The sequence below is a fragment of the Triticum urartu genome, chromosome 5A (genome assembly GCF_056163025.1).
Source record: "Triticum urartu cultivar PI428250 chromosome 5A, HENAU_Tu73, whole genome shotgun sequence".
In the NCBI taxonomy this organism is placed as follows: Eukaryota; Viridiplantae; Streptophyta; class Magnoliopsida; order Poales; family Poaceae; genus Triticum; species Triticum urartu.
Genome location: NC_141877.1, coordinates 195,828,112 through 195,840,722, shown reverse-complemented (window position 1 = coordinate 195,840,722; position 12,611 = coordinate 195,828,112).

Genomic DNA, 12,611 nt, shown 5'->3' with positions numbered 1-12,611 from the left:
GTGACAATGAAAGTGCTATTAATATTTCTCACAATCCTGTGAAACATTCTCGAACTAAGAATATTGAAGTTCGTCATCATTTCATTCGAGATCATGTTACCAAAGGGGACATTAACCTTAAGCATGTTCGCACCGATAAGCAATTGGCGGATATATTCACTAAACCACTTGATGATAAAGTGTTTTGTAGGTTGAGAGGTGAATTGAACATCATTGATGCTTCAAACTTGGAGTAGGAACTCCATTTGATACATGCGGGGCATGAGCCTATGACTAATCCTCGATATTTCTCTTATGATTCTATTCATATGTCTTGGATATATTTGTACCTTGCATGTTATCTAACCCGTGTAGGTACTTGGTTGAATCTAAATCTATGAGATTGCAACTCACTCACATCTTGAGCAATCTATACATCACCAAGTCTCTACACAATGGTGGTTGAAGACAAGGAAGCACGAAACCATTCAAACATATCCTTTGGCAAATTCTATGTTGAGTCTCATGATTGTCATTTTGGATACACAAGTGCTCTTCCTTGCAAAGGTAACCCATGTAGGTAGATGAACTCAAACTCCGAGTGGTGCTCCCAACCCTTGATGAACTACATCAACCTTGAGCAACCCACACAAGTTCCACTACATGAGAAAGATCAACACCACCACCCAAGGTATGTTATTCCATCTTAGAGAAGCTTTACTCCAAGTCATGAGTCAAAGCAACTCGACAAGATGTGAATACATCAAGATGCTTAAACGAAAAATGGTAACCCCATTTTGAGCTTAAACGATGAGTATGACCTATGATCAAGTGCTCTCACTTGACTCCTAAGTCAACATACTCTAACATAGGTGACTTTGTCACCGACCATTTCTAGATGAAGTTCTCTAGTGTTTCTCCGTGCTTTTGCATTTGCATATTTGTTTCCCCTTTCAAAAAAACTTCATCTAGAACTTTTAGTTTCTTTTCTTTCCTTTTTGTTCTGCATTTTCTGCATCCAATTCCCGACAGAGGAAGTAGAGTATGACCCACAAGAAATAGAAGCCATGATTGGCATGGAAAAGTCCAGGAAGAGAAACCGAATGGATTCCAGGAAGGACCTGAGTCATATCAGCTGTTACAGGTGCAAGGAGTCAGGGCACTACCTCAATAATTGCCCAAATAGGAAACCTCGATACTTGTCAGAAGTAATATGTTTTAGTTGTAATGGAGCAGGGCACTTTGCCAGAGAATGCCCCAAGGAGAAGGAAACTTGTGCTAGATAGTTGAGTTTGCAACAAAAGAAATGGAGTAGTAGAAGTGAGAACATTTTCTTTTATATTGAGGTGTTGAGTTGAGACATGTAATGGAAAAGCGAGAGATTGTAATCACATGTGAATGAATAAAGTTAGCATCGTTAGAACTGATATGGATTTTATGAGTTGTTGCTCAATGAAGAAGGATTTTGGCCATTCTGAGGATATGAGAAATATGTTCTATGGATGATTTGTGCATTTTAAGGGTGGTAGTACCCTGTAAGAACCGTTGACCCTTGGAAAAGATAAGGATACTCCACTGAGTGGATTTCGGACAAAATGAATACGAGTTTTGTCTCGATATGTGTGATGCCCCAAGAGTATGTGGGATGAAGTCGGAGACCGTCAGTTGTTTGGACCAAATGTGTTCAAGGAGTCAAAATAGAATGTTAAGTTGATTCGAGATAGACTGAAGGTAGCTCAGTCCAGGCAGAAGAGTTATGTAGACTTAAAAACGCAAGGAGGTAGTCTATGAAATTGGAGACAGAGCATGTCTTCATGTGTTCCCTCTGCGAGGAGTTAAACAATTTGGAGTTAAGGGAAAGTTAGCCCCGATATTTGTAGGACCATACCGACTCTTGGAGCGTATGGGAGAAGTGGCCAATAAGTTGGAGTCACCCGAAGGACTGTCAGGAGTTCATGATGCGTTTCATGTTTCCCGGTTGAAGAAGTGCCATGCAGAGATGGCCAATATTACCCTGTAAGGACACTTGACCCTGGAAAGGATAATGATGTTCCACGAAGTGGAATATGGACTTCATAAGTATATGTTTTTATCTCGGTATGAGGGATATCCCACGAGGATGAAGAGATGAATTACTATTGGATATAAAGGAGGTATGATGTTGGAAATATGGATCAATGGAAATTCCATGATGAGTCTGAGTAATCACGTCTTAGTTTGGTGCCAATAGAAGGAAGGAAGACAGTACAATTGGATGGATTTGAGAATACTAGGAAGTTGGAAGTTGGAATAATGATCAGTTGCCAGATGAGAAGTTCAAGGACTACAAGTGATGAGATGGGCCATAACCCACAGGCCCCAGGAACTGCCAAGAAGCAAGCACATCCTTGCTGAAAGAAGAACCCTGGAGGAAGATACGACATTTATCGGCAGACAATTTTATAGGAGTAACGCAAAACCTGAGAGTTGTGAAGGAACGATAGATGTTTGTTTGGCTTGCAGAATCAATGGATTATTCCGAACGCAGTTCATAGACAAGAGAAATTCTACAATGCTTGTGAGGATGACCGAGTGTTAGAATGCGAGATTCACTAAACCGTGTACAAGGTAATGATTTGGGTGCGGGATGGATTGATCACCATACCGACTTACTCTTATTATTCGCCTTGCTATATGGGATGGTAAATCTGAGTGACTTACCTATAGTAGAGAGACGACGATCAAACCTTGTTTAAACTTAGAATGGTATAAGTATTTTTCCCTTGTACATGATAGTTGTTGCCAACCGTAGGTTATACGGTGAGGTTCAACCCAGACCCATTTACTGCAGGAGAAACCATAAATTGTTGACCACCATGAGATATCGATAGTTGTTTAGTTTTGGCGCCAGACCTATCAGCTAAGAAGATCCAATATCGGAATAACCTTACCAAGAGGAAAGTACAGAAGAATTGAGGAAAAGGTTATGCCACTACCGGAAGAGCTCAGAGAAGGAATTTTCTCGAGGATCTGAGAAGACCGACACTGTTAACAATAAAAATGGAGTATATGAGTTTTGATAGAACCGTAACCATGCTTCTAAGGGTGGTAGCACCCCAGACCCCGGAGACGATTGATGAAATTTTGAAGAGACCCCGAACCTAACCTATTTCTTTCTAGCCTCTCCGAATCTCGAGGACGAGATTCCTTTTAAGGCTGGTAGGTTTGTAACATCCCAAAATTCTAAATTTTGGAATGTTATAATAAATAGATAGATTTGATTGATTGTGTGAAATTGAGTGAAATTCGAAACCTTTTTGAAAGTTAAATGAGAGGGAATAAAAGGATTTTCCCAAACTTTCATTTTTGCATTTATGATCTCCGAGAATTCAAATTCTTTTCACCACAAAACCCTGGAGAGAAGATGACATGACTTCTTCCATTTATTTAAATGAAAGGGTATTTGAAAATAATTGAATTTCATTTGGAAATATTTCAATAAACTTCATGCAGCTCAATGATTTTCATGAGAGAAGATAAAATGACTTCTTCAAATTATATGAAATATGAGTTGGGAGTTTCAGAGAATTAAATTCAAAGTTCTTTTGAATTTATTTTCAGTTTGGAGTTATTTGAGTTTTATTCAAATTATTTTTCTCCAAAAATAAAATATATGGAAATTAGGGTAACATGATTCCCTACAACAGAAAATTGGAGAGAAATAAATTTGAAATCATTTTGATTTGTTTAAAATGATTTTTGTTGGATTTTAATAGACCAGTAGCACTCTTTGATTTATCTTATTTTGTGAGGATTTTATTTGGCATAATAAAAATGTCCATGTTGTAGAAAATCTTTTTCTGCAAATTTTGATATATTATATGACTATATTTGTTTTTCCTTTGCTTTATTATTATTTTTGTTTGTCTGTGTTAAGAAAAAGAGAAAAGCTCCATGACCCGAGGCCTCGTTTTGCCTCTAACCGGAAGGCCCGAGACCCTCCCCGCGCTCCACGCAAACTCGCCGGAGTTCGCGAGATCCGACGAGCTCCGCCACCAAGCCCCGCGCTGTTCCGACGCCGCAGCCGAGCGTCGACCCCGCCATCGGCTTCACCACCACGCGCCGCTTCTTCCCGACCCCACGGCCACGCCGGAGGACTACCAGAGCCACCGCCCGCTCGAAGCCGGCGCCACTGCCGCCGTCTTCTCCGGCGACGTCGAGCCCAACCGCTGCGGTAACGCCCCGTCTCTCCTCGTCCGTCCGATCGTAGATCTAGGGCTTGGATTAGATCGTCTATTTTGTTTTTTTCTCGAATCGTTTTTCTTTAATTGATGAACGTTCGTTCGATAAACTTCTAAAGCGAACGGTTACAGCCAGTAAGATTCTGCCACGTAGCCAGGGACCCGGTTGCAATTAGTTTTTCTTACAAAATAGTCCCAGTTTTTCAAACGATCATTACTTTATACTCGTTAGTCCAAATCCTCTATCCAGTAAACAACTTAAACATGTTTTTGAAAAGTTTAAAATTTGAATTAGAACAGATTTGAATTCAAACTTCGTTTGATCATAACTTGAGTTTCGTAACTCCGTTTGAGATGATTCTTTTTGCAAATCGAAGCTCTTGACCTAAACTTTCTGATAAGGCCAAATACATAATTTTGGTACTGTTAGAAATTGTTTTATGTTGCAAGAGTTATTTGCTTGGTTTTGATGTTTTCCGGATCGTTTTCTTTGATCTTTCTGATCTTTTGAGTCATTGCTTATGTGTGGTTACTATTGCTTGCTTACGATAGATTGACCGGAGTGTGACGAGTAGAACTATGAAGAGTTATGAGTGTAAATCATCTTCATCAACATTGCAGGCAAGTTCACACTTTGATCATATCCCCTTTCATACCCAGTTTTTATGCATTAGTTTCAACCTCAAACATTGCATGAGTAGGATTGATAACATGTGGGTATTAGGAAGTAGTTGATTAGGTAGGAACCTATTGCCCTGCATTCAAACCTTGGGAGTTACTATTACGTTATGCTTATATTGCCATGCTATGCTCGTAGACGTGGATTGGGTTTGAGAGTATTCATGACAGATGTGAGATTGTTAATTAATGGTTTACTTAAGGTGGCAACTTAAACACACATTTGGGTGGATTGAGGTACCTGGTTATTCCAAGATTGCCTGTCTAGGCACCTAGGTAGACCAGGATTGCCGGTTTTTTTATGGACCGCCACCCAGGCTCAAAGGGATCATGAGATTATTCAAACTACAAACTTCCGTGTGCATCCACAAGCTATTATGGGCTCTAGCATAGTTGATTAAGTCGTGCGAACTCTTACAGGGTAGACTAGCAGATGTAGGGGAAAGTAGGTGTAATGGTCTACCCATCGTAAGGTCCTAGCGCTTCTGAAAGACTATGTCTCGGTCATCCGTCTTCTCAAACACCATGTAGTGCGAGAAACCAAACGAAGGCGATCGAGTCTTGTTGGGAAAAGTGCGCAAACCTCTGCGGAGTGTATAAACTAATCATGATTAGCCGTGTCCCCGGTTATGGACATCTTGAGTATCTAGTACCTGGATTATCATGTGAATCTCATCACGTTACTTTAAATGAATATTGTTGGGTTTTAATGATGTTATTTAATTGGGATTGAGAATGCTGTCAACCATTCTCAATGTTCAACAACCACCATGATAGTTGAATAAAATTTATTCCTTTGAAGTAGGGAAAAATTGGCTTTTCGCAAAAACCTTATTACCATAGAGCTTTTCCACCAGCCAAATATGCATGTAGTGATAGCCTTTATTCAACATTCTCTATGGTGTGAATTTGCCAGCACATTCAATGTACTGACCCTTTGTGGCTGCAACGTCTCATGTTGCAGGATATCTTACGACGAGTAAGTGATACGTTAGGGTTACGATTTCTACACTCAACTTTGCCGTTGGTGTTGATGGGAATCCACAACCTTGTTACTTCCGCTATTTGGATTGAGGTAATAGTATTTACGTTACTTTATACATGTGATTTACCTCTGTTATAAATCCTCGAGTACTGTGTGTGTCAGCATACCAATCCAGGGATGACACATAAGCACAGAGACTTGATCCATTCGGGTCGGGTCGCTACAAGATGGTATCAGAGCACATGTTGGCTGTAGGACGTGACCCTAGAAACTGGCAAGCCCATAGCAATGATTTTTCTCTACAACTTGAGCACGGAGACTTGATCCATTCGGGTCGGGTCGCTACACATTGACACATGATGTAATCCGCATCACCAATTCTCCTGTTTATACTTTCAGCCAAATTCAAGATCTCTGTCACGCCACTAATAAAATCCGCGGTTTTCCGATTCTTCATCCATCGAGATCGTACCATCTACAGCACATGAATGGTAATTAAAAACAAAACAACAACATTAATACACGGATTAACTAATGCCCAAAGATGCGTACATAAATCACAAGGTTTTATTTTAATAATTAACAAGGGTGCTTCATGTTGTTATCCAGACGTGCAATGACAAAAATTAATGGCCATTCAATTTACATGCAGAGTACTAGTTGCAACACTATACTTAGGAATTGAATACCTTAATTTAGCCACTCACGAAAAGAATACCTTAGTTAATTAGTCGCGCGGCGACCTCCACCCAGCACACAGACAAGCGCGATGTGGCAGCACGCCGAGACAGCAGGGTCGATGAGCAAAGCATAGTGCAGCTGCTGCCTATAGTTCGACCTCCACTGTCTCGCCTACGACCGCGATGGATGTGCTCGAATCACGCCGCCACCGACCTCGATGGTTGAGCTTCTCCTATCTCCCACCGTGGACTGAGGATTGACCTCCTATGATGCCGCCACCGCCCACAGACCGAGGATTGACCTCTTCTCCGGTAGCCGCTGCCTAGGCCGCCGCCGCCACCTCTATATGCAGAGCGGCTGTTTACATGGTATCTCACTGTAACTCAATTATATGGACAGGGTAGTACATCACATACGGTTATGTAACGGCAACCGTGTCTAACCTACGTTGTCTTCTCACATGGTTTGTTGCGGAAATCGTGCGTGACGTTGTAATACCTAACACAAACGACATGTATAAACAGTGTGCCGTATACAACACATATATAGTGCCATTATTAGTTCCCGACCGTTAGCTTATCTCCACAGTTTCCCCATTTCCCCCAAATCCCTACATAGCCTCTAGATTCCCTCGCGTGGCACTGACTTGGGGGAATGCGGACGAGTGGTGCTGATGGTTTCGGTGCGGCTGCTCCTGCTCGTATCGCCGCCACGAGGGCGGTCGCCGCCGAGCACTTGCCTAAGGTCATCAGAAGGCAGGTGTACTACGGATCTGAATCGTCCTGTCAGGTTCCAATATATCCCGATCTTTTTTAGCATGTCCAAAGTATAGCTCCTTGTTGAATCCGTCCTGAACGACCCGCCCCCCAGGAAAGCGATCTGCCACCGGATCTGGAACTTGACTCCAGACTCCCGCAACACGAGTTAGACAACGAGTTTTGCGCCACCGAGAAGTACCAAAAGCTGAGTTGTGTGCACGGGAACACTCCTGCTCCATGTGTATGCACGGAGGGATCCAACATTGGCAGGCGGTTTCTCAGTTGCCCCTTAGAGGTTAGTGCTAATTAAGTTCATCATTTTACTTCAGTTAGTGCTACCGCTCATCTAGAATACTATTTAACATTGGTAGGGATATGAGGCTTGTGCCTTTGTTAATTGGCTGGATGAAGAATGGCATGGCAGGGCTCAGACTGTTATATCCAAGGTCACAGAAGATAACATAAAGCTGAAGAAGAAACTTGTTGATCTGGAATGTACAATCGGTAGCATGAAGCAAGAAAGAATCAATCATAGGAAACAGATGAAAGGAAGAGAGAAGAAGGAACGAGCATGTGTAGTTGTGGTTGTCGCATTAGCCATGTTCTATGTGGTGTTTGCAATGATGATTACGGGTTTTGTTTGACAGTATTGCTAAAGCACATCTAGATGTGCTCTAAGTAATGCACATCTAGGTCTTATGCCATTGATCTTACGCGAAGATTCATGCAGATATTTTTCTTTGTCTTTTTTCTTTTATTTTCTAGTTTGATTATTACTGGCTTTATTAATAATAAGAGCTCAATGTATTGCTTGCCAACTGTCCTACACCGTTCGTACCGGTACCGTTGCACAATCCCAAAACTCGTTCTACTTTTTGTCCTGAAAAAGGAAACCGGCCAAATAGCCAATAGGAGTCCTGCGCAACCCCGGGAATTTGGAGCAGCTCGGTATAATTGCGGTTGATTATATCGGCTATTAGATAATACGTCAACCCCCACTTCAATTCCCCCACCCCCCGCGCAAGAAAAAAACCCCCGCTTCAATTGGAAGTTACTCTTCTCTGCATACCCCCCGCGCTTAAATGTCCACCATCTTCATCGTCACTGGCAGGCCACGCTACACACTGGCACACACTCTGCAGTCATGCCGAGCGACAGCAAGGACGATAGTTCGGCCAGCAGTCTAGCGCCCGATGATAAGTCAACATCGGAATCATCTCGCTCGTCTTCCATGAGTCCGGCGTCGAGCCCAGACCTCGATTATATCTGGTTCATGGAAGGGACGCCGGCTCCTGAGTCATTAGACGACAACCAGACGGACGAGGAGCTATCGGAGGACGAAGAAGAGGACGATGATGATGAGGAGGAGGAATGGTCAAACGAGGAGGAGGACGACGATGACAACAACGACGATGACGACGACGGCGGCAATGAAAAGCCAACGGTTGGCGGCAAGAAGCATCCTCGCCAAGATGATGTCACGGGGCCATCCAACAACAACAACAACAATAAGAAGAAGGACTAAATTAAGCAGACTGTATATATCTCTGTTTATCCTATCAATCTCATCGCAGACGGTTAGTAATATGTATTCAACAGAGATCTTCTATATTATCACTCATACCCATGTGATTATGTCTCTCTTTTTGGGGATGGTGATGTGATATTCTTGGAGATGACACCCCTCAGGATACGATTCTCCTCCTCGAGCTTATTGACTTGCTGCTTGAGGTCTATTATTTCCTTTCGGAGTTTTCCTGTAACAGCCAAAGCTCCCTGCACCCAAGGGTGCTGCATAGCTACGGGAGAACCAGTGACACTCTTTTTCATATTCTCATAAGGAAGAAATCTAACATTGGAGGGGATAACCGAGTTTGGAATGCCCGAGCTCTGCAGTTCTCCCATTGTGAATCCAGCTCGGAAGCGGGAAGTGACTTATTGATCCTCTTCCATGGCATCTACCCTTTTCAAATCAGCCTCCATCTCTTCCTCCGTTGCTGGCCCAAAGACGTCAACATTGTTATTTGTCATTGATCTGGGTGCCGGATGAGACACCCAGCTCTCCCCGACTGACTCTTGTGAAGACATCTTGCTCTAATCTGCAGCAGCAACAGCTCAAAACACAAACAGAGCATAATTGTGTGATATGGGAGTCAAAACCCCCGGGAGATTATATAATGAATTTTTACCGACCAAAATACGTGTCGTGTAAGAAAACAGAATCCGGAGAGCGCACGAGGTGCCCATGAGGTAGGGGGCGCGCCCAGTAGGGTAGGGCGCGCCCTCCACCCTCGTGGAGGCCTCGTGTCCTTCCCGGACTACTTTTTATTTTTCTATTTTTCTAAATATTCCAAAACGGAGAAATATTGCCTTAAAAATGTTTTGGAGTCGGTTTACTTACCGTACCACATACCTATTCCTTTTTGGAGTCTGAAACGTTCCCGAATGTGTCCCTTATGTATTCCTCCTGGGTTACGGTTTCAATAACATTGGTTTCAACATTTATGGGATTACCTGAGATATAATGTTTGATTCTTTGACCGTTCACCACCTTCGGATTTGTGCCTTCGAAGTTGTTGATTTTTATGGCACCGGAACGGTAGACCTCCTCGATAACATAAGGACCTTCCCATTTAGAGAGAAGTTTTCCTGCAAAAAATCTTAAACGAGAGTTGTATAGCAATACATAATCACCTACATTAAACTCATGCTTTTGTATCCTTTTATCATGCCATCTTTTAACTTTTTCTTTAAACAACTTGGCGTTTTCGTAGGCTTGGGTCCTCCATTCATCAAGTGAACTAATATCAAATAATCTCCTCTCACCGGCAAGTTTAAAATCATAATTGAGCTCTTTAAGAGCCCAATATGCCTTGTGTTCTAGTTCAAGAGGTAAGTGACATGCTTTTCCATAAGATTTTTATATGCAGTTCTATAGGCCCATAATGCATCATCAAGTTTCTTGGACCAATTCTTTCTAGACCTATTGACAGTCTTTTGCAAAATTAATTTGAGCTCTCTGTTACTCAATTCTACTTGACCACTAGACTGAGGGTGATAAGGGGATGCAATTCTATGATTAACATCATACTTAGCAGCATTTTACGGAAAGCACCATGAATAAAATGTGAACCACCATCAGTCATTAAATATCTAGGGACTCCAAATCTTGGAAAAATAACTTCTTTAAGCATTTTAATAGAAGTGTTATGATCAGCACTACTAGTTGGAATAGCTTCTACCCACTTAATAACGTAATCAACAGCGACTAAAATATGTGTATATCCATTAGAAGCAGGAAAAGGTCCCATATAGTCAAAGCACCAAACATCAAATGGTTCAATAACGACTAAATAGTTCATAGGCATTTCTTGACGTCTAGTAATATTACCAATTATTTGACATTCATCACAAGATAATACAAACTTACGGGCATCCTTGAAGAGAGTAGGCCAATAAAAACCAGATTGCAATACCTTATGTGCAGTTCTATCTCCAGCATGGTGTCCTCCATAAGCTTCAGAGTGACACTTGCATAGGATATGTTCCTGTTCATGCTTAGGTACACAACGTCTAATAACACCATCTACTCCTTCTTTATAAAGATGTGGGTCATCCCAAAAGTAATGCCTCAAATCATAGAAGAACTTTTTCTTTTGCTGGTATGTGAAACTAGGTGGTATGAATTTGGCAACAATGTAATTAGCACTATCAACATACCATGGAGCAGTATGAGAAGCATTTACGACATTTAATTGCTCATCAGGAAAGCTATCATCAATAGGTAGTGGGTCATCAAGAACATTTTCTAACCAAGATAGATTGTCTGCAACGGGGTTCTCAGCTCCCTTTCTGTCAACAATATGTAGGTCAAATTCTTGTAGCAAGACAACCCATCTAATAAGTCTAGGTTTAGCATCTTTCTTTTCCATAAGATATTTAATAGCAGCATGATCAGTGTGAATAGTTACTTTAGAATCAACAATATAATTTCTGAACTTATCACAAGCAAATACAACTGCTAAGAATTCTTTTTCAGTAGTAGCATAATTTTTTTGAGCATTGTCTAGGGTTTTACTAGCATATTGAATAACGTTTAATTTCTTATCAACTCTTTGCCCTAGAACAACACCTACATCATAATCACTAGCATCACACATAATTTCAAAGGGTAAATTCCAATCATGTGGCTGAATGATAGGTGCAGATATCAATGCTTTCTTAAGTATTTCAAATGCTTCTACACAATCATCATCAAAGACAAATGGTATATCTTTTTGTAATAAATTATTCATAGGTCGAGAAATTTTTGAGAAGTCCTTAATGAACCTCCTATAAAATCCGGCGTGACCAAGGAAACTTCTTATACCTTTGATGTCCTTGGGGCATGGCATCTTTTCAATAGCATCAACCTTGGCTTTGTCAACTCCAATACCTCTTTCAGAAACTTTATGCCCCAAGACAATACCTTCATTAACCATAAAGTGGCACTTTTCCCAATTTAAGGCAAGATTAGTTTCTTCACATATCTGCAAAACTCGATCAAGGTTGCTCAAGCAATCATCAAAAGAAGATCCATAGACGGAGAAATCGTCCATGAAAACCTCACAAATCTTTTCACAAAAGTCAGAGAATATATCCATCATGCATCTTTGAAAGGTAGCAGGTGCATTACATAAACCAAAAGGCATACATCTATAAGCAAAAGTACCAAAAGGGCAAGTAAAAGTAGTCTTTTATTGATCCTTGGCTGACACAGGTATTTGACAGAAACAAGAATAACCATCTAGAAAGCAAAATGTGTATGTTTGGATAATCTTTCTAGCATTTGATCGATAAAAGGTAAGGGGTAATGATCCTTTTTAGTGGCCTTATTTAATTTGTGGAAATCAATTACCATCCTATAACCTGTAATAATTATTTGAGGAATCAATTCATCTTTGTCATTAGGAATGACAGTAATACCTCCCTTCTTAGGGACACAATGGACAGGACTTACTCACTGACTGTCAGCAACGGGATAGATTATACCTGCCTCAAGGAGCTTTGGTATTTCCTTTCTTACCACTTCTTTCATTTTAGGATTCAGCCGTCGTTGATGATCACGAACTGGTTTAGCATCTTCTTCCAAATTTATTTTATGGTGACATAGAGTGGGACTAATGCCCTTAAGATCATCAAGAGTATACCCAATAGTAGCACGATGCTTCTTCAGAGTTTTCAATAATCTCTCTTCCTCATGCACTGAAAGGTTAGCACCAATAATGACAGGATATATCTTTTTCTCATCAAGATAAGCATATTTAAGAG